A 22,363-nucleotide genomic window follows, 5' to 3' on the forward strand; every position below is an offset into this window, starting at 1 on the left:
GAATTACTTGACTTATATTTCGAAAATATCGAAAGAGAAATGTAAAAAGAAAAAAGTTGATTTTGAAACATTGTAATATAGTGCGGATGACCCTAATACAAAATTTTCAAGGTCTCTTTTTAAAAAGAAGGAGATATTCAATGCAAGGAGACATAGACGCCATATGTGTGCGTACTATGGTTTGACTTTCATATCTAACTATGCATGTTTTCATAAGCTTTTCCAAAACCATCATCCGTTCTCTGACGAAACGTATTGTCATCAGTACGAACAGCTGTCAGATGGCGGGCGTCGTAATGTGTATAATATCGTAACATAATAAAGAAAAAAAAAACATTCCACTTGTGGGCTTTCCATATCGAACAATCAAAGTAAGGCGAAAAGGAAACTTTTAATTTATTAGCTTTTCAGTCTATTTTATGCATTTTCCGGGGTTTGTTTTGCTACAAAACGTTTCCATTACGACCGTTCGGTAGTTCGTATAATGTCTCAATTATAAGTTGTTCTTTTTTTTGAGTTGCTTTATTTTTAATCGGATTGTTTTGTTTTAAATTACTGTTATCTGTTTATTTTCTTCCAATGTAAGTAAAGTTCGGATATAAAGTATCTAACATATTTTTTTTTAAATGTTTCATCAATCAACAACACAGTTGTCACTTTTATCAAATAATCTTGTACTTGTGCATTGAAAGTGACTTTGACATTTGAAGCAATTTGCAAATTAGGTTATTTATTGTTCATAATTTTAAATTGAGGTGAATTAACGAATCGCGGATTCGTATATGAAAAAAAAAGCGAACGCCAACCCCTGAGGGGCTGGCCCAACGGTTCGACTTACGGAATAAATAAACGGTTATTAAATTTGACAATATATTTATTTAACGACTAATCAGGTCCGGGCTCACAATTGAACTGATTAACTTAAAACTAATTCCCTAAAATAACACCTAACGGCGTGCATCGATGATTGCTGCGTCAGCGACCTTGATACTCGTAGTGTCGGTGCATTCACCTCAATGCACCGTTGTCCAGAATATGATACCCACCAATCGTGGGAACTTATGAGAATATGCTGTTATGCTGAATTGGCAAATCATAGTCGCGCGTGTTGGCGCGAGGTGTTAACTCCTCCCCCTTTGAAAATCTACGTCCCGTAGATCAGTATTTTAAGATGAGATGTTAGGGGTAGGTAGCACCGGTGGTGGCAGGATTTGGATCTTTGGTAAGTCAATCTTCCTGTGCAGCTTGCGCCATATCATCCATACAACTATTGCCAATATCAGGAGGATCGTCACATCCGTAGCAGTATAGGTGTTTAGCCGATATGATAGGCCATTCAGGATCTTGATGTTCTTGATGCTCATGTCATGAAGGTATTCGATGTCCACTTTGTTCACTTTCAAGGATGTGTTGGTTAAAACTGGTGGAAGCGCTTGAAGCGATGTTGCCGTCAGGCTAACAAATGTTCTGTTATTTAGTCGAATTGATTCATTGTAGAGCTGGATCAAATATGTACCGGAGAGATCCTTTGATATGTTCTTGCTATATAATTTTCCTTGGAAGTTTGTGACAAATATCGTGTCTTCCTTGATCAGTTCCGTAATACTGGCTGTATTGGTACGAATTGCACAATTAGCGTGCCCTCCTTTAAGCAACCGAACTACGCATCCCTCTTCTTCCAATTTTTCTAAAGAGCTTTCATCACAAGTCGTCATGTTGCCCATACTAAGGCAGTTGGATATTATGCCATAGGTATCTTCATGGTTTGCTAGAATCTTAGAATAAGGTAGGTCGACTTGCTTTCCTCCCAGGATTGACGCTCTGGTCAATAACAAGTTGTACTCAGTCCTGCTGACTTTAGGCATAGATAGTACGTACAGTAGGATGGAATCGTTGGTATAGACTGATGGTTTACCAAATTGCAAAGCCTCCACAACGTTAGCATATGGTAAAGTTTCAACTTCGCTGATAAGCCTGTTGATCTCTTCATGGTCCAAGAGATTTGTATTTACGATTCCGCTTCTCGCCATCTGGCAGGCGCGAACAATTTCGTTTACATCTTCTTTCACCACTAATAATTCGTCCATAACGTTTTGCTCGTGGATAGCCCTATTAGACGATGACGTTTGGATTACGGTGCTGTTAATGACCTGGTTGATCCTTTGGGTGATATCCTTTGTTATCCTAAGGATCCTCTCGTTTATTTTGTATTGATGATTATTATTCTCGATTATGTTGTTCTCGTTTTTGAGCACTTCATCCCAATCTGCTGCGTCAGGGTTACCGGCCAACCATTTCCACGCAGAACCAATCCAATTAATCGACCTTTGCCTTCTATGCATTTTTCCTTTGAGCATATCGATTCGTTCGTGAAGCTGGGTAAGGTGATGGCGTGCCACGATTTTCTTTTCAGGTTGCTTGATTACAGCTTGGACAGCTAAAGTCATTTTGTTGAGCAGATCTTCAAATTCATCTAACCGGATCAAATGCACCAATTTGAAGTGTCCATCGATAATCCACCCTGGTCCTTCCTTTATTGTTACCATTGGGGACTGGTACTCGAAGATAGTGAAGCCTTGCACGGCCGTTAGGAATAATAAGCTATATTGTGTTTTAAATTTGTTACATTGGTTAAATATAAATAAATCAGTTAAATATAAACTTAATAAGGAAAAAAATAGGTCATGAAAAGTTTAAAAATATTAATAATGTAATATCGTTATTAAAATATCTAGAAAAAATGGAAAAATTAAAATTAATATTCTGAAAAAGAAATGGTTATTAATTATGTAATAATATAGATAATATAGTTTGGTTTTTGTTTAGGCATGGTGCCATTGACCTTTTTTTTTTTTTTTTTTTTTTTTTTTTTTTTTTTTTTTTTTTTTTTTATACATATATATTATAAAAAATTAAATTTTTATATATAAATAATTTTTTGCAATTTTTATGCAATTTTATGTATGCATGTATTTCATTAGTATGATGATTTTTGCCATACATTTAATAAATATACAATTTTTCTGCATTTTATTCATTTCATTATTCTATGCTTTGGCTTTGACATTAAGGTTTCGTTACCTATGTCATTTTATTAAATGTACTATTTTATACATTTTATGTATTTATTTCATTACATTTTATCATTTTATGTCTTTTTACATTACATTGCAAGGGTACATTTTTTTTTTTTCTTTTTCGATGTGTGCTTTCTTTGTGCGGGTGTGTGTTCTGTAGTTAAATATTCTTTAATTGGGATTTGTGAATTTTTCTACCTGTGTCTGTTATAATGGTTACCTTGTTATCTTTTGCTACCACCTCCTTCCGATACAGCGGCTTATGTTTGCCCTGAATCCTCTTGAAGGATGTGTAGACTACGTCACCTTTTTTGTATTTCTTCGGGATAGATTTCTTTTTATTATGCCATTGGTTTTTGGCCTTTTGATTTTTTTCTATCTTTTCCCTAAGTTCCTGATTTACTTTTATCCGATAATTTGACATCTTTTGATAATTTACTCTGGAACTTCTGTTAAAAAACATGTCAGATGGTTTTCTGCCAGTGACCGAGTGAATTGTATTGTTATATCGATCGACCGATATGTGTATCAGCTCCCTTAGCTTAAGTTCTTTATACTCGGCTCTCAAACATCGAAAAATTTCGAGAACTGTTGAATGAAATCTTTCAACTTGGCCGTTAACCTCGCTACGATTAACGGGTGTTTGGTACATCTTTATGTCGAGCATTTTGATAAAGTTAATTATTATGGGGCTGAGAAAACTTTTTTCATTGTCTGTAACTAATATCCTGGGGACTGTAAAATAGTGAAGTACTTTCATCACTTTGTCCCTTAGATATAGAGAGGACTTGTTCCTAATGTGGAATAATTTAGCAAACTTTGAAAACTTGTCGATACATGATATAAACTTTTCACCCTGGATTTCCATAATATCCATGTGCAATATCTCACAAGGATAAGAGGGAATAGGAGTAGGCTGAAACATAGGGGTCGCCGGATGTCGATCATACTTGTTTGTAAGGCAAATGTCACAGGACTTTACATAGCGTGTTATTAAGCTATTCATTTTCGGGAAGTAATATCTTTCAAGGAGTTGTTCCTTGTTCTCTCGAGCATTTCTATGAGCTCGCTTGTGTTCCTTACTAATGAGTTCCCACACTCGATTCTCGTCTGTGACATCTTCAACAATTCTTTGTGTCAGCCTAATCTTATAGCTGGAAAACGTTTCCAAATATACCTTTTGCAGAAGTTCCATACAAAGTTCAGGAATTTTAATGCCATTAACTATATTGGGCCTAAGTTTGGCTTTAAGGACAGCTGTTAGGGCAACGTTATCTAGATACGGAGTTGAGAAGTAGTGTCTTATGTAACCGGGATGTGGTTCCTCCATCGAATCAAGTTTATTATCTGAAACCCTGATAATAATCTGGTTTCGGAAAACATTCAATGGAGCTTCCACATGAGGAATCAGATCCGTTGAATCCTGCTCTGCACTGTGCATTGTTCCACTGGCCGACACAGTTGAAGCCGATTCGACATCTTGTGATCCTAAGGAGGAAACCTGTTCGAAAGCTGTATCAGTATCGGATCTACCATCAGCGAAATTTTGTTCGGAAGCTGTGTCTGTTGAAGATGTGTTCTGTAACGCATTCACTTCACATTCTGTTTCAGCTTTAGCTGAGACAGTCGAGTGGTCGTTTACAATATTAAGTCTCGATAGTGCATCTGCTACCACATTTGATTTTCCAGGCTTGTAAATTAATTCACAATTATATTCTTCTATCCTAGCTTTCCATCGCTTCAACTTTGCGTTGTAATTGCGATTACCCAAAGCATAGGTAAGAGGTTGGTGGTCAGTGAATATTTTAATTTGTTTTGCACCATATAAATAGGATCTCAGGTTATCCAGTGCCCAAACTATCGCCAACATTTCTTTCTCATTTGTGGCGTAGTTTTCTTCACTTGCGGTTAGTGATCTGGAAATAAAGGCAATTGGTCTTTCCTTACCTCCGTCTCCTTGGGACAAAACTGCTCCAATGGCTATGTTGGATGCGTCAGTAGTAAGAGAAAATGGTTTACTAAAATCTGGGAATGCAAGTACTTCAGCAGATGTGAGGAGCTCTTTTAGGTCATTAAACGCTTGTGTGGCTTTTTCATCAAGTTCTATTGATATTTTCCTTGATTGGTTGGCCTTGACTTGAGCGTTTTCGCCTCTTGTTAAATTGGTAAGGGGTTTAGCGACTTTGGCATAATCTCTAATAAATTTTCTGTAATATGAGGTTAATCCGAGAAACGATTTAAGCTCCTTCAAATTACTTGGAGGTTGTATGTTTCGGATAGCCTCAATTTTCTTTTTATCAGGTAATACACCATTGGCCGTTATAACATAGCCAAGAAACTCTACGGAAGTGTCCATGAAATGGGTTTTTTCAAGGTTCACTTTTAAGTGAGCTTCGTTAAGCCTTCCGAGGACCATGTCAAGGTTTTTTAAATGCTCTTCTTCATTCTTGCTAAAGACTATTATGTCATCGATATAGACATAACATATCTTTCCTATGAATGGTTTAAGGACATCATCAATTGTCCGTTGGAAAATAGCTGGCGCGTTCTTGAGTCCGAATGGCAATCTCAAGAACTCATACTTACCATTCATGGAGGAAAAGGCTGTTTTTTGAATGTCTGAGGGTTTCATTGGAATTTGGTGAAATCCTGACGTTAAGTCTAAAGTCGTGAAGTATTTAGCATTTCCTAGACTGGCGAGAGTGGCGTTTATATCCGGTATGGGATACGCGTCCGAAATAGTCACGCTATTAAGTCTTTTATAGTCGATGACCATTCGATATTGTTTTTCACCATTAGGTTTTGGTTTCTTAGGAACTACCCAGATTGGAGAATTGTAGGGACTTTTAGAGGGTCTTATAATCCCTTCCTCTAATAGGTTTTTAATTTCCTCCTCTACGACTTCCCTTAGGCATGTCGGATAAGGATAGCACTTCGTGTATATTGGTTCGTCCGTTCTTGTCCTAATTTCTGCTTGCACCGAAGTATCTATAACTTCATCAATGCTAATTGGTCCAAAGAGCGATTGGTGTTTGTCAATTAATTTGTGTAGTTCTTGCCTAACGTCGTCAGAAAGATCCTCATTAAAGACAGCGTTGATTTGTCTTGATAACTTTGCCTTGAGTGGAATCTTCAAGTTAGGTTTGATGGTAAGAATGTTGTTTTTCCTATCAATGACAGCTTCCAATTGCTTCAAAGAATCATCCCCAATGATACCATCGAAGGAATCAAGTCCAGGAAGAACAAAGAATTGGAGGACAGTATCATTCCCAATGTTAGAAAAAAATCTTCCCTCGACATATTTCGATACTTTGATACTGCCACCCGCGGATTTAACAGAAAAAGGTTTTTGTAATGATATAGAGGGCTGATCGATTTTGGAACTAATGAAGTTCTTGTTGGCCCCCGTATCAACAAGAAACTTCAACACTACTCCATCCTTTGTCACATACTCTAAGTATGGTACGCTAGATGGCCCTTTGTCATAAAATTTATTTCGTCAGAGGTAGCCTCTTCTGCGGAAGCAGAGTATTCTTCTAGGTCCTCACCATCTTCTACCTCAATATTATAGAGACGTTGCTGCTTGTTGGGGAAGTTGTCAGAGGCTGATCTACGCTTGAATGGGTTGCCTTGGAGCTTTTGGCGGTTGGCATAGTTGACCTGTTTGCTTTGAACGCTCCTATCGACTTCCATCTTTTCTGCAGGCTTTGGTCCGACTTTTGGTGGTTGGACATCTTCGTAATTCGATTGCCAAGCTAACCTGTTATTTCTCCCTATTTGGTTTTGCTGAGGCCTTTTGGGGGGAATATGGGGTCTGAATTCAAGACTCCTGAAATTTTGATTTATTGGAGACGTAATGCTATTCTGAAAGGTAGAGGAATGCACTGAATTGTTTCTATAATTGAGATTCTGTATTTCCAGGCAAGCAGAATATGCCTCTGGAAGAGTTCTCGGTCGTTGAATCATCAACATCCTCGAGATATCGCCGTTAAGGCCACGCACGAAAACATCCAGTGCCCTATTCCTATACGTTTCCACCAAGGCCCGTATAGTTTCTTCGCTATACGATTCAGTTTTTATTTTGTTAACCATCAAAGATAATTGGTGGTTAACAGCAGCATAAAAGTCGTCCAGCTTACTGCCCTTCTGAGCAAGTTGGTTCAACTGATGTTCGAGAGTCCTTAAGTCTCGCTTATCAGCATAATGCAATGATAGGCAGGATTTCATCTCGAGCCAGTCAGCGTCAAAAATATTATAACTTACTAAAGCGGCATCAGCAGGACCTCTGATTTTACCCCGAATGTGTTGTAAAATCGCACGGTAAAGCGGTTTTGATTTAACTATTTCATAGTCTTTAAGGATTCCCTCTACAGTATGTATCCATGATACATATTGAGTAGGATTTCCATTAAAGACCTGAAGTTCTTTAACGCAGTCAGGTAGCTTACTTATTTCCCTGAGATCAGCCTCTGTTTGAGGAGGACTAAGCTCGAAATGGCTAACAGCCGAAGAAGGTGCAGCTGAGGAGGCTGACGAATTTGTTTTTCCTTCGACAGCTTCGATTCTCCTCTCAAAGCTTTTCAATTGGGAAATCAAGCTACTGACTGCCCCAGTCAATTCAACAATTTGTTGGGCGACTTGATCCATAGTTTATGTTTTTATTTTAAAAATCTCTCTCAAAAAATAAAATAAGAATAAAAAAAAATGTAAAATGTAGGCTTACCTTAACAGACACTAGGCACAGATTATGAAAGATTATTTTTCACCTTATTAAACTTCTTTTTTCTTTTATATCAAATAACTGCACACACTCACACTTGCACAATTAATAACAATTAATAAATTAAATATGATTATTCTTTTCAAATTAGGAATAATATATATATATCTTTTCTTTGAATAGCTTAATGCTTCAAGGATCACTTTTTCTATAGAATATAGATAAATTATGGGCTCTTTTTTCCCACTCACACAATTATCATAACTTCCTCGCTTTAGTCTTTAGTCTTTTAAAAGATATATATTTTTTGTTGAAATATTTTTTCCTGAAAAAAAAGGGTTTAGATTTAGTACTCCCCTTAACCGACGGAATAGGGTTTCCAAGGAACCGTGTTGCGTGGGAGGTGTCGTTTGAATCCCGTTTAGCCGCAAGCAGCCTACTAATGGAACGATCACCATCACCGTCGTATCCTTTAGCCTTAACAGATATTCGCATGTTCCCATGTTTATGCGAAAAGTTTAGTTATTATCCAAAATGGTCAACTGTGTTCCCATGTTAACAGTGACGTTCACTCAAATAGAGCGTATTGGTAATGAACTAGGATCTACAGGCGAAAAGGATACAGTTTTGCAACGCGGTCCCTGCTCGGGCGCCAATTAACGAATCGCGGATTCGTATATGAAAAAAAAAGCGAACGCCAACCCCTGAGGGGCTGGCCCAACGGTTCGACTTACGGAATAAATAAATTAAATTTGACAATATATTTATTTAACGACTAATCAGGTCCGGGCTCACAATTGAACTGATTAACTTAAAACTAATTCCCTAAAATAACACCTAACGGCGTGCATCGATGATTGCTGCGTCAGCGACCTTGATACTCGTAGTGTCGGTGCATTCACCTCAATGCACCGTTGTCCAGAATATGATACCCACCAATCGTGGGAACTTATGAGAATATGCTGTTATGCTGAATTGGCAAATCATAGTCGCGCGTGTTGGCGCGAGGTGTTAACTAGGTGTTTTAAGTTAAGTGTATTTGCCTTGTATAAACATAAACTCAACCGTTAAATCAGCATAAGAATCTGCATCTATTTCTATTGTTGTTACTTATTTGGTAAATTTAAACCAATTTGCAACGATGATAAATGCTAAGTGTTTTTTTTTGTGATTTATGTTTCTGATCTGAATTTTGTGTCGTCTAGCTTATATCGCATGTGTCATTATGGAGAGCAATTTTTATATTGTGTCCAGTGTCCTTGGACCTTACATCACTGTAAAGTGGCTTCTTTATACACAAATTTGGCAGAAGAAAATGTAATTATTTTTCAGAAGTCCGTGAAACCTTAGCAAGTTTTATTGTGGTGGCTGATGTATTATTGTTTAGGTAGCAAAATGGTACATCAATATTTGAACTGTAATATGTAATGTTTAAAAATGTACTTATAATACATTTGCAATTTTGGGACTGGAAGTTAAAACAAATGCCACTTTTTTGAGTATACAAAACACAAATTTACTTTGTTGATTTAACTCTGAGTAATAGATTCAAAGATTTTTGTTTAAGTTCACTTAGAGGCATTTGAATTGAAATATTGTACATAAATTACTCGTAAACTTGAAGGTCTAATTCATGTGCCAAATATTGACATTAATAGTAATGCAAAGCTCTTTGCCTTGGAATAATAACAAATTTACTAAGGTCTGTCTGCATCTGTTGTCATTGCGTTTAATTTTTATATTTTTTGTTCAAAATACTTCTCCAAACATAACTTTTAAAGCTGTCATCCACTGACATTTGACAAGTAAGAACTACGCCATTTTTGGCTATAAAATATATAAGATCCGTTCGCGTACTTTCTGCACTAAGATTCGTAAAAAGAGATATTTTAAAGAGTGGATTTAGTTAAATTTTGATATTTTTTTCAAAATTAGACAGTTTTAGGAAGGTATGCGAACGAACCTATAGTATTATCATGAAGCTGTTTTTTTTATCTTCGCCGTTGGTTAGGTTAGGTTAGGTTAAACAGTTAAGGCAACAAAAATTGCGGTAACTTAAATGTAGCCGTAGATGATAATACTGTGGGTTTTATATACAAAGACGCCATTATTAAAAATGCAACAATACTTTTAACCTGAACTGCACTGAAATTGTTAAAATTCAATACAAAAATAAACAATCGTGATTTTGGTAGAAAATTTTTCTGGCAGTGTTATTTCTTGAAAAGGTAATTCGAATTGGCAGTAGACTCTTTAATTAAGAGTCGTTAGAAAAATAAGGTGCTGGGAAATAAGGCCATGTGAAATAAGACCAACTTTTTAAAACTGGAATGTTTTCACTTTACCAAAGTGAAATAAGACCAATATTCAGCAGTTAGAAATACTGGACTTTGACAAAGCGAATTAAGGCCAAATTATTTCAAGGGTTGGTATGCAAGGGAGCCATGGTACATTATCCCGCCCTTGGGCACACTATATAATTTGGGGTAGGTGCTAGGGTGTGTGTATGCAAAATTTCTGTTGAAAATGCAATACAACTATATTGACTATATTTCACTTTGTTTAAGTTAAACAAGACCAACTTTTGGAAATTCGCTTAAAAACACTATAAAAAAGTAAAATAAAAAGAAAGTATCATCTTTTTTTATAATAAGCAAACACTCAAGGGGATATTATTACCCTTATTATGCAGACACAGTGTAAGCACTACGACAAAAATAGAGGGTTTGAAAGGAGATGCCGGTGCACATTCGTTTTGAATTCCTGAATATCGCAATGACTAGGAAAAAAGAGTGTGATAAGGCATTCCACATTCGCGTAGTACGGCTAAAGAACGAGTATCTGTATTTGACAGTACGACCAAAGTTGGGCTCGAGGGAATACTGATAAGCCTTCCTAGAAGCACGAATTTTACGGTTGAACTGTTTAAGACTATTTCACTAGAGAATAAACCGTAAAAAAGGATCACACAAGAAACCTTGAGACGATGTTCAAGCTCCACATTCAATACTATCCAAGAGGCTTAAGTAAGTTGCAGGAGCACCAGCCCAGAGATGGGAGTTATACTCAAGTTTAGACGTACATACATAAGTATTCTAGATAACAGCCAGATCAGAAGGGCTGAAATATTTCTTGCATCGCTTAAGGAAACCCAAAACCCTTGCGGCGTTTTTGGCAACATCGCGTATGTGATAGTTCCACAAAAGTTGGTTGGTGACACACATACTGAGAATATTGAGGTGTTCAGTCTCATTGATGCAAGTGCAATTCATGGATAATGGCAATGGGGTTATATCTCGTTACAAGACAGCATTGAGTTTTCGAATCATTAAATTCCACGCGGTTTTTGATGCCCCATTGTACAATGCTGTTTAGGTCAGAATTGAATGAGCTTATCATTATTTTGTCGTTGCAGCTCCACATCCGAAGAAGAGGGGTGTGAATCTTAAAACGAAAAGCTAAGAGCACTATCGTAAGCGAAACAATGTATTGGATTAGAAGTTGCAGATAGGAGATCATTTATTAAAATGAAAAAGAGTATTTGAGATGAAACAGAACCCTGGGGCACACCAGCATTTATTTTGTGATTTTCAGACTTGAAACCATCCAATACTATTTGTATTGAACGTTCCGAAAGATAATTACTAATCCAATGAAGAAGGGATTCATGAAAACCGAAAGCACGCATTTTTGATAAGAGAGCCTGATGCCAAACCCTAGGAGGATTCGCCTTTTTAGGGAAAGCTTGACAAATGCATCCACTTGGAAAGAGACCTGTAGAAGGCAGATGGAAAAGCTTACGAAGTGGTTTTGCCAGTGTTGAAGAATATTCTTCAGACAGAACAATAGCGGGGATACCATCCGGGTGCGAAAAAAGATTGTTCCCATAGAATCACTTACTCGCTCAAGTACAGGCGGTGTCATAACACTCACTGTCAGCGTAGAATTGGCGGCGAACTGCCTAGCAAAAAAAATTAGATTTTTCCAAAGAGCTAACAAATTGGGTATCATTGACAACGAGCGTAGGAACCGATGAAGAGGAAGAATTCCTCATGTTTTTTACAAATGACTAAAATTTTTTATTTTTTGCAGTAATTTTTGGTCATGTAAAAACCTATATATATATATAATATAATATATAATTCTATTTTAAATGTTATTTATGGTAAATTTACTTTTTCTGGCCTTAATAATTCGAAAGCGATTTACGTCAAATATGTTGTTACCTTTTAAGATTTGAAATAACCTTTTTAAAACTGTGTTAGTTCTTGAAGTTTTTTTCCAATAAACTTTTTCATTTTCAAAATTGATAAACGGTTTTTAACAAAAATCGTATTCGATATGAAAGTAATGTTTTGTTTTTATTACAAATTCGTTATCAGAAGTTATCCGCCGTGTTATAAAAAATATAGCAACCAAAAATATAAACATTTAAGATAACACGGCTATTGAATTTGTCTCGCAAAAGGGCCATTAGTTCGTTAGCTGTGTTGCAAGTAGCACCATTCTGTTGAAATAACATATCGTCTATAACGATTTCTTCCAAATCGGGTCATAAAAAGTTCGTTATCATCTTACGATACCGAAAACTATTCACAGTAACTGACTGACCGGGCTCATTTTGGAAAATATACGGACTGATTATGCCGCCAGACCAAACAGTCCCTCTTTGTGGATGTATTGGTTTTTCGACAGTCACTCTTGAATAATCATTCGGCCAAATGCAGCAGTTCAGCTTATTGACGAATCCACTGAGGTGAAAATGTGCCTCATAACTGAAAATTATTTTCCGCGAAAATTGATCGTCCACTTTTGCCATTTCTCACCACCACTGACGACATGTGTATCATCTGTCCATGTTTCAAATTTAGTAAGTCTGAAATTGAGAAATGTCAAATGAAATGCAGAAAAAAAAACTTGACGTTTAGGTGTGGTTCACATTCAACATATTATGCCCCTTAAAATTGAAATACCTTTTATGAAGGGATAAAATTCAATGTTTCGCAACCCTTGCTATAGATTCAAATATAACATTAACCATTTTATAATTAATGAGAATTTCCGAACATTAAGTGAAGTACTTAAATGGTTTGGACTGTATTTATGGAAGATAATGATTTGTGCTTTTCAAAATCATCACAGAATTTTTTAATTAAGGGTGTGTTGTGTGTTACACTAGCCTTACAACACCGTAACGTGTTTTTTGTACGTTTTTAAAGTGCTACAATTTTAAAAATTACACAAAAGTAGTACCAATGGCGTGCCTTGTCTGTGCCACCTGAAAGTTTTGTCACGGGAAGGAAGGAAATCTTCAAGAATAACTCTTGTCATGATAAATGCTTTATCAAATCAGCTGTTCGGATTCAGCATAAAAATTCTAGGGCCCCTCCTTCCCTCTAACATTACTAGCACACATTTATGGCTGAAATTTGAAAGATGCTAGACCCTACTTCTCTGTAAGCTGTTGCGTCAATTAATTTATTTTTTACTATTTCAAACTTCTTCTATTGAAAAGTATTTTTTGGTTTGTAATGTATACAAAATTATACCAAGCTTACCTCTAGGTATGATATAAATCTATGTACCTACGTGTAGGGGAGAGGGGGGTAAGACGGGGTGGAGGGCAAGACGATGTACCCATCTTATATCGGGAACCATTTGAAAAATCAGGATCGTTATTGCGCGTGACGCAGCGCCGCCGCCATAATAGCTTTTAGTCGACGCATTGGCAAATCTACGACGCCACTGTTTTTGTGTGTTAAGTAGAAAAACTAGTAAATTGGCGATATTCTTAGCGTTTTTTCACTTTGGTTGCACCATGATTGTTTTATAAAGAACAGAATTTCGAAGTACAAATAAAGTTATTCACATGTGTCAAAGATTACTCATGCAGGTAAGCCCTTGTTTATTTGTGTGCGGGAGCATTGTTTTTAGAGGTTAATTTGTTTATTTATTTGGACATGAGAAAGCAACGCGGGGTATGGGGCACCCCATCTTGCCCAAACTAAAATAATTGCTATATCAGTAAAAGACTAATTGGAACTACGACGACTGCAACTCTAACATCTAATATTGGATTAGCAGCTGCAGCAGCACCGTCTCTTAGTGAACTAACAAAAACCAAAAAAAATCTGTGGCTAATAAAAAAAGAGGCCCAAAAAAAACAGGACCTAAATATGTTTCATTAATAGAGAGCAGTGATAGTGAAGTTGCAAAATACACCATGTTTGGTTTGTAATGGTTGTTATTTGGAGCAGAATGAAGGCTTGGCTGCCTGTGCTGGTATAGATGATGAAGATGAAGATGCAACGTTTACTTGCGAATTTTGTCAGAAAAAATAAATTGGATTATTTTCAACCCCATCTTACCCGACGAAGGGGGCATGATGAAGAGATCTGACCTTGTCTCATTTTTGTCAATTGTCCATTTAATTATTTACCATAGGTTCCTAATTGGAATTAGTTATGTAAGACTGATTACCATAGATGATAACTGAAATAAAAACAAAATTAAGACACGAAAATGTTAGTTTTATTGGGATTCAAACGTTAAGTACCCCGTCTTACCCCCCTCTCCCCTACCTACAAAATTTTGTTAGGTTTCTAGAAGTTTTTTTTCTATATTTTTAAATTTAATTCTATTGATTTCCTAATCAAATTATATTGATATCGCACTTGACCCAATTTAAATTTGTTTTGTATTTCTTATAATTTTATATATTCAATGAACTTATCAGCCAAATGTACATATATTGCTACATACATAGACACTCTATATTGTAGAACCTTTTTGAGAGATCTTTTAAATAAAAATAATTAGAACCTATTAAAGCTAATTATAAGATAATTGTATTTTGCAATACTACCGTTAAATTTCAACAACAAAATTCAAATTTCATTTATTTAATTGCTTTTTCTTTTTAAGTGTGAACATTATTTTAAAAACATATCTTTAAAAAAAATACCATACCCATGTGTTGAAGTTATTTGTTTACAAACAAACCATACACATCCGTCAGAAATAAAAATGATAAAACAAAATTCAGGCACTTGAGAAAATAAAAGTGAAATTTGATCTTGAACATTTTAAAGAAAAAAAGCTCACGATTATTATTCTGTTTAGCAATCTAAATTCAAAGACAATAATTTGAATGTACATACATTTGTTATCTTTTAAATGTGACGAATGTTAACTGATAAAACTCAAATGAGGGGTTGCAAATGAAAATAAAAAGAACAAAAATCATCAGACTCATAACTATCAGAAATATGCTAAAATTAAAGGAAACTAATGTGTTGTACAATCTCGCTGTTTTTAGTAGTTATAAATTTAATGTAAAAACAATATATTTTTCTTAAGAATTCAAAAACTTTAAAGTGAGCAAGAGAAAGCTAAAATTGAAGCCTACAAGGATTCAAGGATGTCAATATCTTCCCTTTCCTTCAGATTACATAGGCCACATAAAATCGGCAGATCAGGTCGATGAGGAATGAAATTTAAATTTAATAATTCTCTTCGTACTTTGAATATAATGTTTATCATATGCAGGGGGTAATGGTTAAGGAAGTATGTGTTATCTCGTAGGTCTGTACTGAGTTGACTGTAGATCATTCTATATTGTGAGGTTTGTGCTTCTTGTAGATATTTTGCATATTTGGTGTTGCTGACTTTTTCTAATATCGCAGTAAATACTCTTCGCAAGTCCGTTACACTAATATCAGGTAAACAGCGAAAGTTTTCACCTAGACTATTCGCCAACTCCTCCCACTCTTTGACTAGACCTCCCCTAGAAGATAGCAGCTTCTTGAGAACTTTTTTTGGCAATCTAGTATCATCCATCTCCATCACCTTCAAAATATATTCAAAATGCAGCTTTAGTGTGCTTAAAAACATTGGCGGTTCAGTAGTTTCCAAATGCAACATATAATTAGGTGTGCAGTTAGGTAGCCGAAAAATGCGTTTTAAAAAATACCTGAGGAATCTTTCCACCTCTTCGAATTGGTTGTACCCCCAAACCTGAGCGCCGTAGAGCATTATAGAAGCTGCGGTGGCATGAAAAATTTTAATCTTTGCCCTGTGTTCGATGAATTTATTTTCAATACAACGGGCCCACACTGAAGATAAAGCTCTCTTTGCTTCCGCTAGTTTCAACTGGAAATGTTTTTTCATGTTTAGATTTGCCGTGATTAATACGCCTAAGTATTTATATTCTCGAACGATTACAACACTGTCTCCCATATAAGTCCACTTTTCATTACTCGCATATCTACCACCACCATCCCTGAATATCATCATTTTTGACTTCCCTAAATTAGCAGTTAACTTCCAAGTTTTGCAGTACCTCTCCAGACGATTCATCGTTCGCTGCATTCCTTCAACACTTTCAGATAAAAATACAATATCATCCACAAAAATGAGCCCTGGTATCTGTGTATTTGCAAACTGGATGCCTCCGCCAACTTCTTCCACGATATCGTTTATAAAGAGATTGAACAGTACCGCACTCAGGATACATCCTTGCTTTACTCCCATTTCAGCTGGAAACTCTTCAGAAACAGATTCCCCATCCCACACGTAGGCTACATTCTTTTCATACATCGCTTTCAATAAGGTAACAATTTTACCTGATATCCCCAATTTATAGAGCTTATAAAAAAGTGCTTCCCGAGCAATTGAATCGAAAGCGGCACGGAAATCGACGAAAAAGGCATAAAGTTTTTGTTTTCTTTTTTTGAAGCTCTCCGCAATATTAAACAGGCTGAATATTTGGTCCAAAGTCGAATAGTTTCTCCTGAATCCAGCTTGATTTTCGTTGAGTATTTTGTTATCCTCGATCCACTGTCTTAGCCTATTGAAAATCAAAGTACTAAAGATCTTTACAGAAGCATTCAAAAAGGAAATGCCTCTATAATTTTCTGGTATATCATATGGTCCTTTTTTGTGCAAAGGGTATATAATTGCTTTTTTGAAGTTATCCGGAACATGCGCACTCTCAAATATTCTATTATATTCCTCCGTCAATGCGGACAGGAATTCGGTTGTACAATTTTTATAAAACTCTACTGGGACTCGGTCGTCCCCCGGAGCTTTTCCCGCTTTAGATTTTTCAATAACCTTTTTTACTTCATAAATAGCAAATGGAGCATCTACAAAATCATCGATGAAAAACGGAGCTGCGTACTGTGGAAGCGGGGAAGATTGAGGTGTATTAAGCAGAGTCTTAAAGTAGTCACGAAGTTCAAACGCTCGCAGAGATGTTGCAATTAAATTGTTTCTCCCGTTAATAGATTTGGCCGCTTTCCAAAATTCAGCCGAAGATTTTGAAGAATTAAGGATGCATATGGTTTGTTGCTCCAGGCACTTTCTTTTCTCAAGACAAAGTTTCTTAAAATCCTTATTTGCCGCTGCATACATGTTTTTGAAAAAAGACGTGTTGAATTTTCTTAGCAGTCTTAGGAATGAAAACGATTTTTGTCTAGCTTTTTGACATTCTTTATCAAACCAGGCTTGCTTAGAAGCATCTTTAGGTCTCCCCTTCGCACTTGCTGGCGCAGCCTCAACTATTATTTCGGTGAGATCATTCATATACAGCAGGTTGTTGTCTAACCTTCGTTTAGCAAGTTCTATATTTAATTTATTTTGGTAAATATTTTGATTTCTATCACTCCATTTCAACTTAGGTAGTAGGCCCAATGGTTTTGTGTTGGGCATTTCTTCACATCCTGAAACTATACAAGACATTTCCAGGGGCATATGGTCTGAGAAAATCTGCGCTGATATCCTGAAATCTCTCAGAATTGCATTCCACTTTCCAGACACAAAGCAGTAGTCTATGACAGAGCATGACGCTCCACGAAAAAACGTGAACTCGCCATTTGGGTCCCCATTACAACTACCGTTTACCAACTTTGCATCCAAACTATCAGCAATTTCAAGTATCTTAGCCCCCTTCCCATCACATACCTCATCTTTTGATCTGCGAGTTGTATTTATGATTGGCGCTGAAATTCCACTAACAAAGTTGTTTTGCGACAGTCCGACCCTTGCGTTAAAATCCCCAACCAAAAGCACATCCATTGAACCTAGTGTCAGAAGCGTTTCACAAAGCCGGTCGTAATCCCTTGTCCAATGTGAACAATTCAGGTAAATGGGAATGATATACACAGCAACGTCATTGGTTTTTAACTCCAAGATATCCATGTCTTCAACTCGCTTAAAATTTAGATCAACCGCTTCCAAATGTTTGCGATAGCCGAATAATTTTCCGCCACTTCCTCTTCCACATGTTTTTGTCTTAACTGCAGGAACCCATTTCAATTCATAATTCATAAATGTTTTTTTAAATTTATCAATTTCATCTTCTAAAACATGTGTTTCAAATAATAAGAATATAAGCCGAAAAGTAATATCCGCATTCTTGAGTAATAAGTAAGGATATGGAAAAAATAATAAAGGCGCTAGTAATAGAGTGATTTCTAAGACTGATAAAAGAGCAATTTTGAGAGAAGCGTCCAACTCTGACAACTCGGCAGGTGTTCAAGCGAGTTTATCAACAATCCAAAGAGTGATAAGGAATGCTCCACATTTAAAACAACTTAAACTGAAGAAGAAACCCCCACTTAACGTGACTCGAAAGGCAATGCGATTTGATTTTGCACGAGTGCACATGTCATGGAGTTCTGATTGGCGCAACGTTGTCTTTTCTCATGAAAAGAAATTTAAGTTGGAAGGCCCAGACGGATACAATTTCTACTTTCACGATCTTCGCAGGGAAAAACACCAGTTGGATCGCCTTCATAGTCGGGTGGAGGGTGTGATGGTGTGGGGAGCCATCTTCTGCTATGGTACGTGCGACTTACAGTTTTTGACAGCAAATATGAATGGATGTACTTACAAAAACGTACTTGAAAATGCTTTACCCCATTTCAAACATTTTTTTTTGGAACTTACCATGGCATTTTCAACACGACAACGCTCCGATCCACACATCCCGGGTCGTTAAGACATGGATTGAGGGACAAAATTTAAATTTAATACCCGACATTAACATAATAGAAACGTGTGGGGGTTGCTTGCTCGTAAAGTTTATGAGTCTGGGAAACAATATTCCAACAAACCAGAGCTTATCGAAGGCATTAAACGCTCTTGGTCATCTATTTCCTTGGATTATATTGAAAAATTGTACTTACCAATCGAATCAATGAGGTCAATGTCAACAAGAGAGGATCTTCCCACTATTAAATTTATTAAACAATGTTTTAATTACTAAATATATAAGTTAAGAAATAAGTTCAAAGCTTAAAAATGAAAAAAGTGATATGTGCTCACCTGATGACTCAAATTGAATTGTTATTTTTGTGTTATTTTGTAAAAAAAAAATTTAAACAATATTAAAGAACGGAAAAACAAAAATGTTTTCTTTATTAAACTAAAAATTGAATCGGCCATAAATAAAAATAATATAAAAATCTTGGCTCATTTAGTTTGTTTGGAATCAGTTACGCGAGAGTGTATGCTAACCTAATGACGTGCAGTGTATAATTATTTATTAATTGTTGCACTAGTTATCCAAAGAAATATTAGTGTTTGGCAGCAGGAAATCGAAAAATTAAAACATGCTCCCAAAACGTACTTGAATTCCTAAGCTGTCATGTGTCAAATAGTATTTTTCGTTTTTAGTGCGCCTGCCATTTTGTAACACAAAACTCAGTGCATTCGAAACTTTTTCTTACGACAACATTTAGAGCCAAATTAATAAACGAAGAATAGCGAAGGGTTAAGTCTTATTCCATGGACTAAGGTCAAAATGTTATGAATATAATAAAATTCCCACTAAGTTACGTTTACTAAGTTAAACCACCGAAGAAGGTAGCGAAGGAATGAGATCCAAATATGTTAAATTTATTCTAAAATAAAAAAATATGTGATTATGTAACTTTGTTTGTTGTGTGCTAGATTTGTCGATTTTTTAAACCAGTTGCAATAATTGGACAATAAGCTGTCAACCAACAGAAAAAGAAAATGTACAAAACTAGGTATGATCCAGCGTAAGTGCTTAGCGAGGAGGATTTCAGGAAGAAATATAGGTTTTCCAAGGAAAATAAGCGAAACTTATTGCAGTTCTTGAAGATGACCTAAATGAGGACACAAGAGTTGGTCAGAAAATAGACACCACACAAACATGATAACAATTTTAATAGAAACATATAAACAAGAGAATTCATTATTTGCTGTCAAAAACCATACGAAAGAAACCCAAGTCTGCGGAACTTGTTGAAAATTTCAAGTTATTGTAGTAGATTTTCTTAAGGGATTTTTTGTAAACGTCACTTTACTATTCTACGAACATTTTGGTTTTATTCGTGAAATATTTTAACCCACAGCTTAACTCTTATTCCCTGGTTAAGTAAACTCGCGGAATAAAGGTTTTTTATTAATTTGGCTTTTCGGGTTTAAAATATTATTGCTCAAAGTGTCCGATAAAGCCTATTCTAAGATTGTTTCAGCCGAACTAATAATAAAAACACTTATTCCACCTTTATTCTGCGAGTTTACTAAACCGAAAATAAGAGTTAAAAAATTCCATAAATAAAACTAAAATGTTCGTAGAGTAGTAAAGAAACGATTACCAGAAATCCCTTAAGAAAATCTACTACAATAAATACGATTCCTGTTTGGTAACTTGAAATTTCGACCAAGTTCCGCAGACTTATGTTTTTTTTTCGTATGGGTTTAGACAGCAAATTCTGATAATTTGTAAACACATCTAGGAATATAAGCCAATGCTTTGGCTAAATGCAGGCTGACTAAGGATCCAGTTGTAGCTATCATTGAAATCGATCCGGAAAAATGTTTGAATCTATATTTGTCGGTGTTTCCCTTTGATTAGGAATGAAAATTATATACTGATCGATCGGAAGTCTCTCTTTGTGTTGAGAAGAAAACTTGTAATTTAAAATAAATAAAAAAGAGGCTGGGATGCGATCCACACTGATAACTTCCCATCACGTCTGTCGATTTTTCTTGCTTAAAAGTTTGTCTATATGTACTCGTATCAATTTTTACCAAATTTGCCTACTATTTTTTGTAGATTTTATTTTTTCTGGAAAAAACGGACTGTTGGATTTTTATATAAAAATTACTGAATATCGAAAACAATATTTTCTGTGAAATACAATAAGTTTGAAGCCAATATTTTTAATTTTTGAAAAGCTATTTGAGTCGAAAGTAAATTTTTGCCAAGTTTTAGTATTGTTTTTTTTTTTAGAATTTTATTTTTTGTAAAAAACTGTCCGTTCGATTTTTTTAAAAATTTTATCGAATGTTGAAAACAATATTTTTTATGGGCAAAAAAAATTAGTTTAAAGCCAATATTTCAAATATTTGAAAAGATATTTGAAAATCAATTTTTACCAACTTTTGTTAATTTTTTTTTAGGTTTTTAATTTTTTGTACAAAAACTGTCAATTCGACTTTTTAAAAATTTAAATGAATGTTGACAACAATATTTTTTGAAAGATAAAAGTAGTTTATAGCCATTATCTGCAATTTTTGAAAAGATATTTGAGTTGATAATCAATTTTAACAACTTTTATAATTTTTTTGTGGATTTTTATTTTTTGTAAAAAACTGCCAGTTCGATTTTTCTGAAAATTTGTCCTAATGTTAAAAACAATATTTCTAATAAGTAAAAATTAGTAAGAAGCTAATATCTCAAAGTTTTGGAAAGATATTTGAGTCGAAAATCATTTTTATCAACTTTTATTAATTTTTGTCGGTTTTTAATTTTTTCTAAAAAAACTGTCCATTCGATTTTTTCAAAGTTTTACTGAATGTTGACAACAATATTTTTTGAAAGATAAAAGTAAATTAAAGCCAATATCCCAAATTTTTGATAAGATATTTGAGTCGAAAATCAATTTTTACCAACTTTTATACATTTTTTTTAGGTTTTTATTTTTTGTAAAAACAGTGTCAATTCGATTTTTCTCAACATTTTTCAGAATGTTGAAAACAATATTTCTTAGAAGATAAAATAAGATTGAAGCCCAAATTTCAAGTTTTGGAAAAGATATTTGAATCGATATTCAATTTTTACCAACTTTGAGTAATGTTTTTTTTCAGATTTTTATTTTTTATGAAAAAAACTGTCTATTCGATTTTTCTTAATATTTTATCGGAGGTCAAAAACATTATTCTTGGTTGCATAAAATTGTTTTGGAGATGAAATCATATTTTAGTAGTAACATTTTTGGAGTTGACAAATTTTTTTTTTTTCATTTTTTTTGATTTAAAAAAAAAAACCGTTTAATGGATTCTTTAAAAAAAAAAAACTTCTTTAATATCACGTTACAATATATTACATAAAATTTCATTCAAGTCTCTAGCGTTTTTGGTTCGTCAGATATTTAGGGTTAACCAAAATGTTCACCTTTTTTTCAAACTGCTATGGTAAAAAAACCGCCCACGCAATTTTCTTGAAAGCTCTTTCTGCATTGTTTTGCCTTATTGTCTGTATAACAAAATTTATTTAAAATCGATATCTCTCCATCTTTCTAAAAATCTT

General features: G+C 35.0%; 2 protein-coding genes across 2 annotated transcripts in view; both read left to right on the plus strand.

Moving 5' to 3' along the window:
- Nucleotides 1-437: 437 nt before the first annotated feature.
- LOC129943242 (transmembrane protein 164) overlaps nt 438-22,363 on the plus strand; it is a 59,329-nt gene continuing 37,403 nt past the window's right edge. The window contains exon 1 of the mRNA XM_056052546.1: nt 438-581. The gene's annotated coding sequence lies outside the window, so the exon portion shown is untranslated. The remainder of the gene's footprint in view (nt 582-22,363) is intronic.
- Nucleotides 458-22,363, plus strand: part of LOC129943243 (transmembrane protein 164-like) — a 107,022-nt gene continuing 85,116 nt past the window's right edge. The window contains exon 1 of the mRNA XM_056052549.1: nt 458-581. The gene's annotated coding sequence lies outside the window, so the exon portion shown is untranslated. The remainder of the gene's footprint in view (nt 582-22,363) is intronic.

Source organism: Eupeodes corollae, chromosome 1, assembly GCF_945859685.1.
Source record: "Eupeodes corollae chromosome 1, idEupCoro1.1, whole genome shotgun sequence".
Classification (NCBI taxonomy): Eukaryota; Metazoa; Arthropoda; class Insecta; order Diptera; family Syrphidae; genus Eupeodes; species Eupeodes corollae.